The sequence below is a fragment of the Hypanus sabinus genome, chromosome 12 (genome assembly GCF_030144855.1).
Source record: "Hypanus sabinus isolate sHypSab1 chromosome 12, sHypSab1.hap1, whole genome shotgun sequence".
Lineage (NCBI taxonomy): Eukaryota > Metazoa > Chordata > Chondrichthyes > Myliobatiformes > Dasyatidae > Hypanus > Hypanus sabinus.
Genome location: NC_082717.1, coordinates 85,626,460 through 85,644,090, shown reverse-complemented (window position 1 = coordinate 85,644,090; position 17,631 = coordinate 85,626,460). Strand labels below are relative to the sequence as shown.

General features: G+C 39.6%; 1 protein-coding gene across 2 annotated transcripts in view; it reads left to right on the top strand.

Moving 5' to 3' along the window:
- Positions 1 to 971: 971 nt before the first annotated feature.
- The window catches only part of tab2 (TGF-beta activated kinase 1 (MAP3K7) binding protein 2), a 31,821-nt gene continuing 15,161 nt past the window's right edge, over positions 972 to 17,631 (top strand). For both annotated transcript variants that reach the window (XM_059986352.1, XM_059986351.1), the window contains exons 1-3: positions 972 to 1,120; positions 5,879 to 5,953; positions 16,128 to 16,230. The gene's annotated coding sequence lies outside the window, so the exon portion shown is untranslated. The remainder of the gene's footprint in view (positions 1,121 to 5,878; positions 5,954 to 16,127; positions 16,231 to 17,631) is intronic.

Below are 17,631 nucleotides of genomic sequence, written 5' to 3'. Positions count from 1 at the left end.
ACTCTACCTCATGAGGGACTTTTCCAGCCCTCACTGTAAATTCTTACTTGGAAGAGCTTCGTTTAGTTGGTAAATCAGCCCTGGGCCGAATCTGGCCTCTGACACGTGTTATCTTGTGCCATTTGGAATCATGGCCTGCGATTTTCCTAGGAATCAGTTATTGCAGAACAATGCCCATACTGGAGAATTATATCTAAAAAAATTCCCATCGCACTCTGATATATTATGTGGGCTACTCAAACCCTCATTAGAGGGTGATAGAGCTTTGCTGCCTCCCAGATCCATTCGAGCTGGGTTCGATCCTATCTCCCGGCTGCATTCTCCTCATCCTTTCCTCCAGCCTGCACTCTTTCCCTCCCCCAGCTAGCTGCCTTCCTCACGCCTCCCAAAGGCCAGCACCGAACCGCTGCCGCCGCCACAACATTGCAGTTGGCGGGGCATAGCCTGGGCGGAGCCTGACTTCTGCAGACTCCGATTTCCTGACTGAGACAACGGCTGCAAGGTAGGTTTCCATTTGAGTCAGCAGCGACTGCAAATTGCGAGTTGTGGCCGGGGAAGTGCATTTTGTAGGGAAATCAGAGAGAAAATAGGGCACGCTTGCCTTCACACCCGGGATCCCCACTAGAAGGGGCAAAATAAAATGCACGATAGCTGCTCCAATATCTCTGTGTTTTACTGAAGGTGCTCAACGCTGTTGCGAATGCAAACAGAAAATCGTTTGCATTAAGAATCATAGTCCAGCCAACGAATTAAAAACTTATTTGCACCCTTTAAGTATCTGTTAAATGATAAAAATAACATCGCCCTGGCACATTGTCAGCTTTGCAACATTATCACAGATTTACGAAGCGCATTAACCGAGCCGCAGAGGAGGCTCCATCCGTCCGCTCGCTCGAGCCCCTCCCGCCCTTCGGCCGGGACGCCGCGAGACCCAGGCGGTTCTCGCGAGGGTAAAGGCGGCTCTCGCGAGTTCCGCCGTCAGGCCCCCGCCATGTTGTGCTGGTATTTTGGTTTCGCTTGGCTGGGTGACGGCCGCCCCTGAGAGCGATCCGGCCGGGTGGGTGGAGCCGGGGCGCCTCCGTCTGGGGAGAGACAGAGGGAGAAGGGAGGAGCGGCGACGGTAAGCGGGGGTAGGGAGAATGAAGCGAAGGATCACTTGGCGTGGGCGTACATCGCACCCGGCTGATGGCGGGGCCCGGGACCAGCGGCCCGGTCCTCACCGGCTCCCCCCTTTCCCCCGGGCTCCCGTCATGCCAGCCCCGTCCCCCCCCCCCCCCCCCGAGGCTGCGGGCTCACAGTGCTGACAACCCAAGCGGATTCCAGGACCAGTCGGTTCGGGGCAGACCGCTTCATTACCACGTCCAGGGGCCCCCCCATTTATCCAGGATAGGTGCGATGTGGGTGTCAGAACCCTGGTTGTGCGGCCTGGGCTCCGGGTGCCAGATCCTTGATAGAAAATAGGTCACCCTAACCGTGGCGGTGCAGCCTAAATGTCAGGATCCTAGCTGTATGGCCTGATCGTCAAGGTTCAAGGGCCCTGGTAGTGTGGACCAGCTCCCAGGACCTTGTCCCTGGAGGTGCAGCTCGGATCCCCAGGCCCTGGCAACCTTACTAGCCCACTGCCTTTACTGGAGTAAGTTATTGTGGATAAAGTGACCCTTCCTGTCCATCTTCACTAGTCTTCTGTGAGATTTCTTACATGGGTTTTTCTCTGAGTGTGGGTCAGGGTCTTGAGTGGCCTGCCCTTTATAATGATGGTTTTGTGTTTAAGTGTGATTCCATTTTATGGTCATGGTATCTATAGTTTGACTGCTTGGTCCTAAGTAGCTTAACATGATCCATACTGTTAAGAATCAGTAAGTGGTATGGCTGGGGTCCTTGCTAGTGAGTAGAATGTACCTGCAGTACTGATCTTGTATTGGGCTCTCCTTAATGTCTCTGAGTGACTCAAGTGCTTAGTTTGCATGCTATGTTGCTGTTTGTCCATTGAGATAATGAACATTGTCAGCTGCCAGGATGAGTTGTCAGATTATCCCCTCAGGATAGTCAGATGTGATCTGCACATAATTGAAGCCACATTAGATTAATGTCGTGACAAAGAATGTAAGGTTGCAAACTCTGTTCATGACAGTTTCAATAACTTGCTGCCTTTGCAGGTCATATCAGCTTGGCTGAGTATTGAAGCCATGAGAGGAAAATTTGGCACTGTATAATTGAGATTTGTTGGAGTTGATTTCAGTTAAGTTCACAAATCCACGTCCCAATAATTTGATTCCATTTGTGCAAATAGCATGGTGGTCAACTTTACTAGTGCATCATGGGTGAACCCTAACCTTTGATTTCTTTTAGGTCCCACAGATTGAGCTCTGAAAGCTTGTTATTTGCCATTCTGATCAAAATCAAATAATAGAATTGTAAGGACCCAGCTTTGTTTTTTTTTATGTAGAGCTATTCAATAAACCAAACTCTTTTCCTTTGACCTGTAATCTGAATCGGAAGATTTTCCTTAAAGTTTCTCTGGAAGTCACAATTGAATTTGTTTCTAGTTTTCAGGCAGTGCAGGTCACTAACCAAATTCTCCTTTTCTTTCCCTCCCCCCCCCCCCCACCCTCCATTTCCTTTGCTAGTTTTCTTAAAAGCAAAGTACTGCAAATGCTGAAGACCTGAAATTTTTAAAAAAAGCAAAATCCTGTACGTACTTTGGTCAGGCAGCAACCGTGGAGCAAGAAATAATGTTTTGGGCTAATAAACTTCAGAATTGGAGTTGACAAGCTATCCTTTGAATTTGGTGATATTATATGTAGATGCCTATCAACAGTACCAGCTTGCATATTGAGTATAACTTGTTCCAATGTATGTTAATTTTGTTACTTTTTCTCAGACATCTGGTAGTACTTACAGATAGAAGTTTATACCTCTTGCAGAAAATCTTAGTGGTTTGCAGTCAATCGAGTACTATTGCTTTGATACGGAGGATTGAGCAATAGAGTATGTTTAGTATAGATCACATTTTAAAATGTCAGAAATAAAGTCCAATAATCATTTTTTTTATCAGAGTTGGTTGAGGGTTAAATATTTTAGTATCTGTGCTGGCTCTGCTTTGACCATAGTTTGTAGCAGTGAGTTCAACATCCACATTTTTTTCTTCAACCTTCCCCCCCCCCCCCCACCCCACAGCTAATTTTCCCTTTGACTCTGTTATTTCTTAACACAGTTGATTCAGACCAGTACTGACAAAGAATCTGCTGTAATCATGAGAAGTATCTCGATTCTTTAATCGTGAATGTCTGGTCAGGTAGAGGTGGATACATTAGGGGTATTTAAGAAACTCTAAGATAGGCACATGGATGCAAATTTTCTTTTAATGTTATCTTTGGAAGTTGCTATTGAATTTGCTTCAAGTTTTCAGGCAGTGCAGGTCACTAAGCAAATTCACCTCGCCCCCACAAATCCCCCTCCAGTTTCCTTTGCCAGTTTTCCTAAAATCAAAATACTGCAAATGCTGAGGACCTGTTTTTTTTTAAAACAGCAAAATACAATAGGTTCTTCAGTCAGCCCAAAGTACCTACATGGGAGGAGGGAATGGTTAAATTGATCTTGAACATTGTGGGATGAAAGGCCTGTACTGTGCTGTAATGTTCTATGTTCTATCCCTGCTCTACTTGGTTGAAGTGGCTAAAATTATTTTGATTTCCAAATCTTGTTTTGATAGATATGAGATGGAAAAATATACCTAGTTAGTTTGGTAACCAGAGGAGTACCATTGAGTTCTTAAGCTTCATTAAGTAAGCTTTCATATCCCAGCTTCTTGAGACAATTAAAAATGGGCAAACATGGTGGTCTCAAAAATAAACAAAATCCTTTCAGATCTATTATTTTGTAAACTACTGGTAACATCCTGCTGAACCATTCCTTCAAAGTTTTTCTTTTAATAGTCGTGCTCAAACTGTTCTGAACGAAATATGGAAGTTTCATGCACGCTTCTTCACATTTGGACACAATACCAAGAATTGTCTTTGCTGCTTCTGCATTGGTATCATTTAAGATCAGTTAATTTTTACACCAAGATCCCTCTGTTCCTCCATAACCCTGTTTAAATTCTTACTGATTCATTCATCCATTAATCATGATGATAATTACTCTCCTTGTTTTTTTTAAAGAATGCATTTGTTGATATTTTTCTACTTGGAATTGCATTTGTCTCAGTCCTCCTTGGGTCTAGATTGATCTTCATTGCAATTTGCTATATAGCCCAATTTCTGTTCATTAGCTAATTTCCCTACTGCTTCCATTCTTAAATCGTATTTATTGTAGCTAATTTCCAATACAGACTTCCATGGAGTACCACTCATCATGTCTTCCTCTATCCATTTGTCCTTTGCCTGTTTTACTCACCTTTAATTTCCGTTACAAATATCTTTACTATTTCATCTGATCCTATCTATCCAAAAAAGCTTTTTTAAAAACACAAATACTTCACTTCTACTTTTGAAAATTGTGTACTATATTTCCTTAATGTATCCCTCTATTGATTCAGTTAATTTTAGAAGGTTGATCAGACAATCCTGTCTATAAATCTGTGTTGATTGGCTATTTGTTTAGCAAATAATTTTATCCCATATGTTTCCAATAGTTTGGCAATAGATAAAGTAGAAGAAAAATCTCCCTCAGGTTAGCTGGGTGGAAACCACTAGGTTACTGTATTGGTTCTACTGCTCTTTCAGTGAATAAAACCACTGTCCACAATCACATAATAATTCTGGATCTACTTGTGCAATCCCATCATCCATCAGTAACAATATACATTTAATATTTAAACCATTCTACCTTCAACAAAAGGATTGCCTCCTTCATTTATGGAAGTCTTACCCCAACTCAATAAATCTTTTTCTACTAATGTGTTCCTCTGCATGTTTGTCAGTTTTTCTTAAGAGTCTTTCTATGTAATGATTTATACATGTTGTGTATTAGCTCTGTGTTTATATGATCTTTTGCCTACATCATTCTTGATAGAGTTGAGACACTGACTGGATCTACAGAGCTTGATTCTTATTGGTGGGATTTTCCTCTGACTTGACTTTATTTTTTTAAATCTTGTTTTAAGTATCCCTTAACTCTTGTTGCCTTTAAAAGTGAATGTTGTAGTTTAGGTGATGTAAAGGACTTTAAAAGCCATGTGTAGAAGAATGTAGAACAATATATTCATTCTAAAGGTCTTGGTGAAGATTGTTGGAACAAGGATACACAGATATCATATATATTGGTGAGATGGGATATGTGATGCATACAAAACCCAGATATTAGATTATAGAATGGGAGAACTTTGGGCAAAGGGGAACTGAAATGTTTGAAGTGATCCTGTTGCTGTGGTTAGAACCTGATTATCTATTTTGGTGAAAAGTCTACAATAGTACACAAAGCTTGTTTAGCAGGAGGGCACCTGTGTGGTGGTCTTGTACTCAGTCAAAGGCCTTTACTTTTAATTCTGATGTGGATTTAGTTCCCTTTTAACTAACATTTGTGTTGCTGCTTTTTTTTGGCACCATAACTGAATTTCTTATGATCTTGTTTTGAAACACTTTGGTTGAAGCACTGTCTTCTCTGGGAAGAGCCTGATAGTTAACAATTTTGGGCTGTGTTTTTTTCCCAGTGTGAGTGGCTCATTGAAAATGTTAGGAGTGTTCTTCCTCAAAGGCTCAACAGAACAAGTAATTTTTTAACCATTTGGTGAGGAATATATTTTAGGATTAGTCAGTAAATAGTTTTGGAGCTTGTATAGTGATGTTAAGGGTAAGAGGGGCAAGTTGAATGAATTATTAATAATTTTTATATAAATATGTTCCTTCCAATTAATTTTATGTATTGGTCATCTGTGCAGACCATCTTCTGGATCTGGGCAATGCAGTTGGGAGGAGGAGGAGTCAGTTATATGAGAAGAATGAACCAATTTGAGGTAAGTCAAGGAGAAAGACATTATTTATGTTAAAATTTAGTTAAATACTTATTAAGTAGGAAATGCTGGCATTCTCAAGAGACGAGGTGAGAAAGGTGTTCGAGCTGACGAATTAACTTGTTTTCCACCAGTGCTGCTTGACAGTATTTCCAGTCTCTACTGTTTAGTTTCAGATTTTCAGCATTTGCAGTATTTAAGATTTTTATTTTTAATTGAAGTGTTGGACTTTTGTAAAGCAGGGAAATGCAGCCGTCAATTTATCCATACCAAGTTCCCACTAATAACCTTGTAGTGATTTGATCATCTGACTTGGGTGATGTTGTTTGACAGACTAGCACCATTCCAGAGAGAGCTCTTTGGTTATTGTTGAAATAGTACCATGGGGTCCTACATGAAAAAAGAGATGAGATACCAGTTTAATGCTTAATCCAAATGTCACATAGCTTTGGGTACGTCACTGGATTATCAGGCTAGATTGTGTGCAAATTCCTGGCAGTTAAAAGGTCAGTAGATTATTAAGTGTGACTGCAAGTGTGGCAAAATGTAGCATGAAACTGACAGGTATTATGTTGCACTTAAGGTGTAAAATTCCTAATGTTATTAATATAGCGTCTTTGCTTCAGTTCCCAAAAGGCAGCATTTATGTAAACTGTGCATAGGAAATATTGGGGGAGGGGGGGGGGAAACAAAAACTCTTGGTGCATTTGTGGGATTGAGGTTGTGTGAACCTGGCTACCTCTTTCAAGGCATCTGTGAAGAATATCCTGAAAGTACAAATGATCTGTTGGGAGGAAACAATGTCCTCCAAGGTACCAGCTTTTGGCAGTTTGTAGTATTTTCAGTTCCACACCAGACACAGAGCCTCTGGCTTTGGGGATGGAGCAGTTACTGTATTAGAAGCAGGATGTAAATAAGAGGCCTGACATTAACCAAGGTACTGGAAAAATGGTACAGGGTAGAGTTAATGGTAAGCTGGCCTCTCACAGTTTTTGTTTGGGGGAGAAAATAAAAGGGGTTACTTCTCATTTGCTCAGAAATACTACTGACATCCAGAGCTAATCTCTACATTGGAAAGGTAACTACATAATTTAATTTAACATTTTAAATATTCAGTATGAGTTGGTCATCGTAAACACATTTTTAGTAGTCAACAAAGCCTTAATCTTAAAGCATTGATCATGGTTTTAAAGTAGATTCATCGTATAAAAATTCTTTCAGTTGACCAAGTGATTGTGATCTGTTCATGGTTAATGAACATGGGGGAAAAGTGAACTGTTTGAAATGGTGGGGGAAGTGCAAAATTGAATATTTCCTTTCAGCCTGCTGACCACAGGCTTGATATAAGTGATCTCAAATTAATTACAGATTTTTAAATAACAGAATTAAACACAGCTATGTTTTTGTGTAGTTTCAATATTTCTAGCTCAAGACCAGACACTCAAAAGCCTGAGGCTGAGTTTTTTCTCCTAAGATATTATCGTCAGTTGCGGATTTATAGAATTGTACATAGCTTTTCATTCTGCCCAGCTGGGTCTTCTCTAAGAGCAAGTGGAAGACTCATTCAGGAATGTTCCTTTGTTTTATATCTGTATTTCTGTATACTTTTATTCCCCCAAATGATTTCAAAGCAACCTTTTTGAATTGAAAGTTGCTTTTTGAATTGAATTGACTTTATTTCTTACATCTTTCACATACATGAGGGGTAAAAATCCTATGTTACGTCTCAGTCTAAATATACCGTATGCAGTCATTAGTAATTTATAATAAATAGAACAGTCAATGTAATATAGAGTATACTTAAATCAGCGTGAATTCATCAGTCTGATGGCCTGGTGGAAGAAGCTGTCCCAGAGCCTGTTTGTTCTGGCTTTTCTGCTGTGGTACCACTTCCTGGATGGTAGCAGCTGGAATGGATTGTGATTCAGATCACTTGAGACCCCAGTGATCCTATGGGCCCTTTTTACACACCTGTCTGTAAATGTCCTGAATCATGAGATGTTCACAACTACAGATGCGCTGGGCTGTCCGCACCATTCTCTGCAGAGTCCTGTGATTAAGGGAGATACAGTTCCCATACCAGGCAGTGATGCAGCTAGTTGAGAATACAGAGGCTCTCAATTGTGCCCCTGTAGAAAGTCCTTGGGATTTGGTGGCCCATACCAAACTTTCAGTTTTTCATCAAATTTTCCCATGCTTAGTCTGGTGGAAAGCACTTTTTTTTGGTCTAACCTGTGTCTACAATCAGTAAACTGGTTCTAATAAGATTATCTGGTCAAAATAATATTCCTGACCCGATGAAATGTGGCAAAATTGGCTGGCACATTTCCTGCATTATTGCAGTCACTGCACTTCAGAAAGTACTTTGGGGAATCCATAAGTTGTGGGAGGCATTCATATAAAATATGAGAGTGAGAGGAACACAGATCATTTGGTTTTAGCTCTGTTTCAATTCGTACAAAATTACAAATTGGCTATTTGTAAAAGTATTTTTCTTTGTGAGATAGTTGAATGTGACTAAATTTAGTTTTTATAAAATCGTAGGTTGTTATGGCACAGGAGGTTGCCACTTACTTTGAGTTTATACCTGTTATGGCAGAACAATCCTGTCAATCATATTGACAAGTTTTTTTTTTGACCACTTAGCCCTGCAAATTGCTTTTCACAAATACTTTTCCAGTTAACCTGTTGAAAGCACTAATTGATTCTGTTCCACTGCAGTAAATTCCAGCTTCTACTTGTACTCATTTCCGCTTGTGTCCCATGATTTTTTTTTTGGTGAAAGTGTTAGGTCTGTGGTCCTTGATCAACTAACGACAAATGCTGTCACCTTTTTTTTTTCTCTTAAGATGAGATATAGAAAAAGAAATAGCCCATTCAGCACATTAAGTCTGTTCTCCATTTGATCACATGCTGATTTATTTTCCTTCTCAACCCCGTTCTTCTCATAACCTTTAACACCCTTACTAATCAAGAACCTGTCAACCTCCTCTTTAAATATATCCAATGACTTGGCCTCCATAGCTGGCAGTGGCACAAAATTCCACAGATTCACCACCACCTGGCTAAAGAAATTCTTCCTCATCTCCCTTCTAAAGGGATGCCCTTCTGGTGTGAGGCTGTCCCTTCTGACCCAGACTCTCTCACTATTGGAAACATCCTGTTCGTTGTCCACTGTCAAAGTAATCATGGTATTGTATGATTCTTTCACATTGTCCCTTCAACTGTAGGGCCATTCTAACCTACAAAGCCAGGGGAATTTGAGCTACTAGTTTATGTTTGCTGACACTTTATTTCCTTTGTGGTTTTTCCTGATCAGTTGCTGTCCACAAGAATCAAAGGAATCTGTTTTCTGAATTGAATGAAGATTGACATTGTAATCTTTCATACTGCAGACCCTTGGGTATTGGAATAAAAAGGTTGAAGTTTTTCAACTGGAATGAAGCAGTTGGGGGGGGGGGGAGTAATAAACTGCTGTTAAGTAACTTTCAGAAGGGAATTGACTTCATGTTTGAAATGTTGGAAAATGTATTGAATATGCTGGCAGATAGCTTATTCAAAGAGGATCAAGTGACCTTATTAGCAATTAATTCTATCAATTGTGTGGTGTTACTTAATGTGCCAACTAAACTTGGCTATTATTACTTAGGATAAATGATCTTGCCTGAGATGGATTCCATAAATTTTTGAATGAGTTACAGAATTGAAAAATTGTCACTGAATCATCACCCATTGTGAGTAAAGAAAAATCTGTGGCAAAAGCATTTTGACCTTCATTGATGGACCAGAAAATATACATAGACTTTATATCCTACTCTTAACTTTTCATTGATCACATTAGTGCTTGGGTTAAATGTAGAATAGAAATATGCAAACATTTATATTTTTATCATAAGTAAAAATAACTATGACTTTAAACCTTCAGTGTATTTGTGCCTAATACTCTATTTAAGGAGTATGTGCATGCCACTCTTGCACTTTGTTCACAATTCAGAGAAAAAAAATCTGTTCCAAAAATCGTTAGCTATCTTCAAGGTAAAAGTATAATCCAAGGCCAGGCATTTGAAGAATCTAAGAATATATGTGTATTCTTGCTCATTGTGTCTATATGTCCTGAAGGATCAACTAGTTTTAAATTAAGTCTCGTACTTTTTAAGTCCCTGTTGCATAACACCTCATTCCTGTTGACTCATATTTCTTTGTTATTGCTTAAAGGTAAAGCAGATGTTAATCATGAATAGGTTGAGAAAATATTTGCAGAACAATTAATCCTGAAAAGTGAATCTAGAGAATTAGCAGATACTTTTATTTTTTAAAAAGGAGCAGATTCAGAAAGTCTTAAAGGGAAATATTGGAAATGAAATGCTGCTTTGGCACATCTCCAGAGGTTGGAGTTCAATCCTAACCTTGGGTGCTATCATTGCTCAATTTATATGTTCTCTCTGTGACTGTATGGACCTCCTTTGGATGCTTCTGTTTCCTCCCATATCCCAAAGTTGAGCTGGGATGTTAAATACCCCTCAGTGCAAGTAAATGCCAAACGAATCAAAGAGCTGATGAGAACATGTGTGAGAAATACTTGGGGAGAAAGTAGTGGAGTTATTAGAATTGGGAGTCATCATGAATTTGATGACATGAATGAGCTTGTTTATCATAAGGTATTTAATCATAGTGTTAGAGTTACACACCATGGAAGTAAAGCCCTTTAGCCAACTGGTCCATGTCGACCACAACATCCTCACTGCTAGTCCCAGTTGTCCGCATTTGGACCATAACTCTGCAAGTCGGTCCCCTCCATGCACTTATCCAAATGCCTCTTAAGTGTTGCAGTTGCACCTCCCTCAACCACTTCCTCCAACAGCTCATTGCAGGTACTCACTACCATCTAAAGAAGTTACCTCTCACGTCTCTTTGAGATCTCTTCCCTCTTGTAACTGTGCACATTTGTTTTGGACTCCCCAACCTTGGAAAAGACTATGACGGTCCTTCTCCATACCACTCATGATTTTATAAATTTCTATGAGGGCTCGTCTCATTCCCCTATGCTCCAAAGAATAAAGATCCAGCGTGGCTAACCTCTACCTATAACTCGGGCAACATCCTTGTAAATCTCTTCTGCACCCTCTATAGTTTGATAATTTTTTTCTATAACAGTGATCAATACTGTACAGAATACTCACCCATGACTTGTATACAGCAACATAATGTCCTCGCTCTTATACGCGATGCCCTGACAAAGCCCAGCATGCTAAATGTCTTCTTCACCACTCTGTACTTGCGCAACTGTAAGCAAGCACTCTACTTGTACTCCCAGGTCCCTCTGTTCCACAACCCCTTGCCAATGCCTGCCATTCATTATATAGGTCCTACCCTGGTTTGACTGTATAAAATGCCTCACCTCCTATGTATTTTAAGTTGAAGTCCCTTTGCCATTCCCTAACTGATCTCTTTGTAATTCATTGTAACCTACTTTACTATCAACAAAACCCCATACTTTAGTATCATCAGCAGATATGCTAATCATGACAGGTACATTCACATCCAAATCATTTACATGGATCTCAACACTGATCACTGGGGTACACTTCCCTTTCCCCAGTCAGTGAACTGACCTTCAGCCATCACCTTTTGCTTCCTATCATTGAGTTGATTCTGAATCCATCTTGCTAACTCCCCCTGAAATGACATGCAACCAAACCTTCTAAACAGCCTGCCACGTGGGCCTTTGACAAAGGCTTTGCTGAAGTCGATGTCTATGGACAACATCCATTGCCCTGCTTTCATCTATTGCCTTAGTTACTTCTTCACATCATCTCCCATGCACAATACCATGCTGACTGTTCCTGATCATGCTTTAACTATCCAAGTGGCAATAGATCTTGTCCCTCAAAAATTCCCTTAGTAACTTCCCTACAATTCCATAGGTACAATGGGTACGTTTAATGTCAGAGAAATGTATACAATATACGTACTGAAATTCTTTTTCTTTGCAAGCATCTACAAAAACAGAGGAATTCCCCAAAGAATGGATGACAGTTAAATGTTGAACCCCAAAGCCCCTCCCAGCTCACTCTCCCATGCACAAGCAGCAGCAAGGCCACGCCTCCCACTTCCAGCAAAATAGCATTAGCATCTTCCACTGAACACTCAAAGCACGCATCAAAGCATCATTAAAAACACAGGCTTGCGGTACCCTGAAGATGCTCATTCACCCGATAATTTGATATACCACAGATTCTCTCTATCCCTAATAAAGGAAAAAGAGGTGTCCCCATTTCATAGTGAGAGGGGAGACATGGGAGACATAAAAAACAACTCACTGATTAATGATGTTAAAAGCCTTTTGTGTTACTTTTTCCAAGCCCTGCACCCAGAGAGTCAGCCCCAGGGCTCAGCTCTCTGGACACAGCTCACGAAAGCTAGCCTGCCATTCTCTCACAAAGCCTCAGTCAGGAGCACCGGCCTTGAATTGGCCCGTCTCTAGGGCCATGAAAATCTGGCACCCTGAAGGCACACTAGTCTTCCAGGCTGTGTCCTTGAGATATCAAAAAGCAGCCGGTTGGGAGGTCCTGTGAGCAGGTCCCATTCCGGTCAGCATGTAACACAGAGTCAGATACTTCAAAAGAACCTTGAAAAGGGGGAAAAAAAGAGATATCAAAAATAGAAATAAAGCTGTTTCTGAAGATGCTAGCAAAGGAGTTGCTGCATAACACCATCTTGACTTTCCTCCGCCCTCTGAGTCAAGCTCACTAGTCTGAAGTTCACTGGCCTGTCCTTGCTACCTTTCTTGAACAATGGAACAATATTAGCCACCATCCAGTCTCTGGAACTTCTCCAGTGGCTAATGAAGCAAATATCTTCACAAAAGTCTCCATAGTTTCTTCTCTTGCCTCCTATAAGGTTGGGCTGTGATCAGGACCTGGGGATTTGCACACTTAATGTACAGTGGTGCTAGAAAGTTTGTGAACCTCTGGGGTAATGCCTTCTACAAAAGCTATTTGGAGTCAGGTGTTCCAATCAATGAGATGAGATTGGAGGTGTGTGTAGTAGAGGTGCCCTGTCCTATTAGTACGCACAGAGCCAGGTTACTAACAGAGGCTACTGTTCCCAAGAAGGATCTGTTTATGTGCATCATGCCTCAATCAAAATAACTTTCAGAGGGTCTTAGAAGATTGTAGAGATGCAAGAAGCTGGAAAAGGCTACAAAAGCATTTCTAAGGATCTGAGTGTTCATCAGTTCACAGTAAGAGAAATTGTCTGCAAATGGAGAAAATTCAGTACTGTTGCTACTCTCCCTGGGAGTGGGCATCCTGCAAAAATCACACTAAGAGCACAGCATGGAAAGCTGAAGGAGGTGAAAAAGAACTCAAGGGTAACAGCAAAAGGCCTGCAGAAATCTCTAGAACTTGCTAAAGTCTCTCCGCTCATGTGTCCACTATAAGAAAAACACTGAGTAAAAATGATGTTCATGATAGGCCACCATGGTGAAAAGCACTGCTCTTCCAAAAAAAAAGCTAGTGCGTATCTCAAGTTTGCAAAAGACCACCTGGATGTTCTATAACACTTCTGGGACAATGTTCTGTGGACAGTTGAGACAAAAGTTGAAGTATTTGGCAGAAATGCACATTGCTGTGTTTGGAGGGTAAAGGGTGCTGCACACCAACACCAAAACCTCATCCCAACTGTGAAGCATGGTGGGAGGAGCATCATGGTTTGGGCAGCTTTGCTGCCTCGGGGCCTGGACAGCTTGCAATTGTTGTTGTTGAGGGAACAATGAATTAAAAATTATATCAAGACATTTTACAGGAGAATGTCAGGGTAGCAATCCGTCACCTGAAGCTTAGTAGAAGTTGGATAATGCAGCAAGACAATAATCTTAAAGGCAAGAGTAAATCAACAATAGAATGGTTTAAATAGAAGAAAATTTGTGTTTTGGAATGGCCGAGTCAAAGTCCTGACCTTAATCCTATAAAAATGTTATAGAAGGACCTGAAGCAAGCAGTTCATGCAAGGAAGTCCACCAACATCTCAGAGTTGAGGTAGTTTTGTAAGGAGAAACGGCCTAAAATTCCTCCAAGCTGATGTGCAGGACTGATCAACAGTTATTGGAAACATTTGGTTGAAGTTGATGCTGCACGAGTACCAGTTACTGAAAGCAAAAGTTCACATACTTTTTCCAACAAATATGCGCAATATTGGATCATTTTTCTCCATAAATGAATGTTTATTTGTGTTATTTATTTCATTGGGTTCTTTTAATCCAGTTTTAGGACTTTCGTGAAGATCTGATCACATTTTAGGTCATATTTATGCAGAAATGGAGAAAATTCTACAGGGATCATAAGCTTTCTAGCACCATTGTACTTCAAGTTGCAAATACTTGAAGGTTATGAATATATATATATATTCCAAAACCTTGCTACTTATTGCCGCCTTTGGTATCCGTGATATCTTCATTTGTAAATACAAATGAAAAATATTTCTGTTATCTCCTGTGGCTCCACACATAGGTGCCCCTGATTTTCTTAAGTGGAGCAGACTCGATTGGCCAAATGGCCTAATTCTGCTTCAATATCTTATGGTCTAATGGACCTAGTCACTCCCTGGTCATCCCTTTTAATATACCTGAAGAATTTGACAATTAAAAAGCACTTTTGTGAGTAATAAATCTATAAATGTTTTAAAGTAACAAATATTGCAAGACGTCTGGCAACATCCTTGCAGAGAAGAAGACAGCTAACCTTTCAGGTCCAGTATCTGTCAATACTTCTATTGTTGAATTAGATTCTAATGAAGCACCTAGAATCTCAAAATAAAATTATTTTTGAACTATTTGATTTAGCACTTAATTTACTCAGAATGTTACAAAATTTTACTTCCCCGTGTTATTTATTAACCTTTTGAATGTTTTTATGTTGATTTCTGAAAATTCTCACCTTAAAAAAGCCAAGTTTTTAACTTTGTTAATCAATTGTATGCATGCAGGGAGAATTTTGGAGAGGACTATGTCAGCAGTTAGCTTAACATGTGGTACTGTATTTTTATATCTTGTATGTAGCTATTTTCAAAATTATTTTAAAAGTTGGAAAACTAATTTTGAAAATAGCCTGAAACAGTATCATTATCAAGGTGATGGTGACAACTGCAGCCCTGTGAGATCACACCTGAAATACAGTGACAGGGATATATCTCTACCAAAGGCTCTATCTCTCCATTGGCCTGCAGGTCACCCTTGGGCAAGGTGTAGCACTTGCTTATCCTCTGATCAGGGTCACATGAAGCCATGGGAGCAGGGTAGATGTTTGTATGAGCAGCTGGTGCACATCATGTTATGTGAAAACTGATGCCAGGCAGACAGTCTCAGAAGAATATTGATAATGGCTGGGGTCACCTGGTTTGTAAAGACACTGCCCAGAAGAAGACATTGGTAAATCATTTCTGTAGAAAATTTTCCCAAGAACAATCATGGTTATAGACCATGATCATGCACATCATTTGACACGGCACATGACGATATATAAAGAAGGATACAATATTGAAGTTAGTCCAAAGAAGATTCAACAAGATTATGCATTGGCTCTGAGGATTGTCCTTCCTAAAGAAGTTAAACAGTTTGTCTCTGAATTCTTTGGAGCTTAGAAGAACAAAGGGTGACCTTACTGAAGCTCTTAAAGGTGTTGAGGTTTGACAGAGTTAGATTTTGAAATATTTTCAGGAGTAAGTGAGTTTCAAGCAAGGGGGCATGATAATAAGGTAAGGGACCAGTCATTTAAAATGGAGTGTGCAAAACATTTTTTTTCAGGGGATGGAGAAGCTCCAGAAATTCTTTACCCCCAGAGACTAGATCATTAGAAGTGTCTAAGATGGTGATAGATAATTCTCCAATCTTTCAAAAATTTGAAGGCTGTAGAGTACTGACACCGAAGAGAAGTTGAGGCCAACATAGACCAGCCATCATCATATCAAATGATGGATCAGGTTTGAGATATAAGATGGTCTATTCTAGTGAGTGTGCTTAATTTGTACATTTTTTATTTACAAAATGTACTCTGCTGAATAAAATGAAATGTTTCTTTAACTATATTTGGATTTTTATAAATTAAATAGAGTTAAAACCAGATAATAAATTACAATAAGTTTTCAACTTTAGATAATTCTCTTCTTTCTTTTACTTCAGACAGTGAATCAAGCTGAGAGAGAGAACCACAGAGACAAACTATCTTCAAATTTACTCTTTGGAAGTAGTCATTTGTTTTCATAAAAGTTTCCAGTCACAGTGGGTAAGTGAAACAATGATTACTTATCGAGTGGGGAAAAGACCTAAGTGCTTTAGATCAATTGTTTTTGTTTCATGATCTGATATTGATCTGTGGGATATGTTTAAAAAAATAGAATGCTGACATGCAACAGTGAACTTCATCAGCTTTTAATTTGTGTATGTATTTGTAATGTTTGTTACTGCTGTCAATTTGTCATGATGCAATTACACTATATCTCCTTAACAAAAAAAAAGGTGCTGATGTATCATATCAATAATAGATAATAATTACAGGTTGACAGATTTATATTTGAGACTTCCATTATAGGTGTTGACAGAGCAGTTTAGGATGGAAATATAAAGAACATAAGGTTTTAAAATTAGATGATAAATATGTTCCAATTATATATATGACGCTTGATGCTGAATCTCTATATACAATGTATATTATTAGGTTATCAGAATTTTATGTGAAGAAAACACTTCCATATTGTTTGATGGGGATAGAGTCAGCCATAGTTAATACTGGCTTACTCTACACCACTTCTCAAGCAATCAAAGCAGCCAAGTGTCCTTTTATTGTCGGGAAGCAAAGCCATAGACTGCCTGTACTTATTTATGCAGCAATGATCTTAGCTTATTGAAGGAAAAACAGCATTTATTTATTGTTGAGAAAGTAGTTGCAAGATGCATAAATAAGTATTGCAGCTACTTGGAAGCATCTCAACCTTCTGGTCTTCACAGCCACTTGTTCTGCTAAACCTATCCTCTCCTACATTCTGCTTTATGGCAAACATCAAGAGAACCAATACAAATGAAGTCCATTACCACATTATTCTTTCTTCACTATATTTTTAAATCACTATTATCTCTGTCCTACCCCTTATAGATACTGTCTGACAAAACAGAAAGGAGTTGCAGTTTTTAAACTTTCCAATCATAATTTTAGAAGAATTTTACTTTACTCTGCATTTTAATCTTGCCATTATCCAATATTGAATAGATGGAGAAAATAATATGAATTTGGGTAGCTGCTAAAAGAAAAAAGACAGAATGTGAGCCTCTGATGAGAACAGAGTAGATGAAGATATAAAAATTGTCCATGATAAAAGTCTATGTTGGGGATCTGTTAATATTCATTCCTTACCTTGGCACCTGGGAAACAGCACCACAAACTGGTGTCTTTTAACGGTCACCCCTCAAAATAATCGGTGCTCTCACACCACCACCACCTGCTTCTATCCTCATACCCGGGTGTTATCCATGCTTCTGCAATTCTTTTATTTCCTTTCTAAAGTCATTTGTTTTGCCTATGTCACAGGGTATCCAACTTCTATCAGAGCCCATTATTCCCTGGTCCCCTGTATGTGACCATTCAGTTTCCTTTTTCTGTTTGATTGTCCTCTCTTACTACAGGGTGACC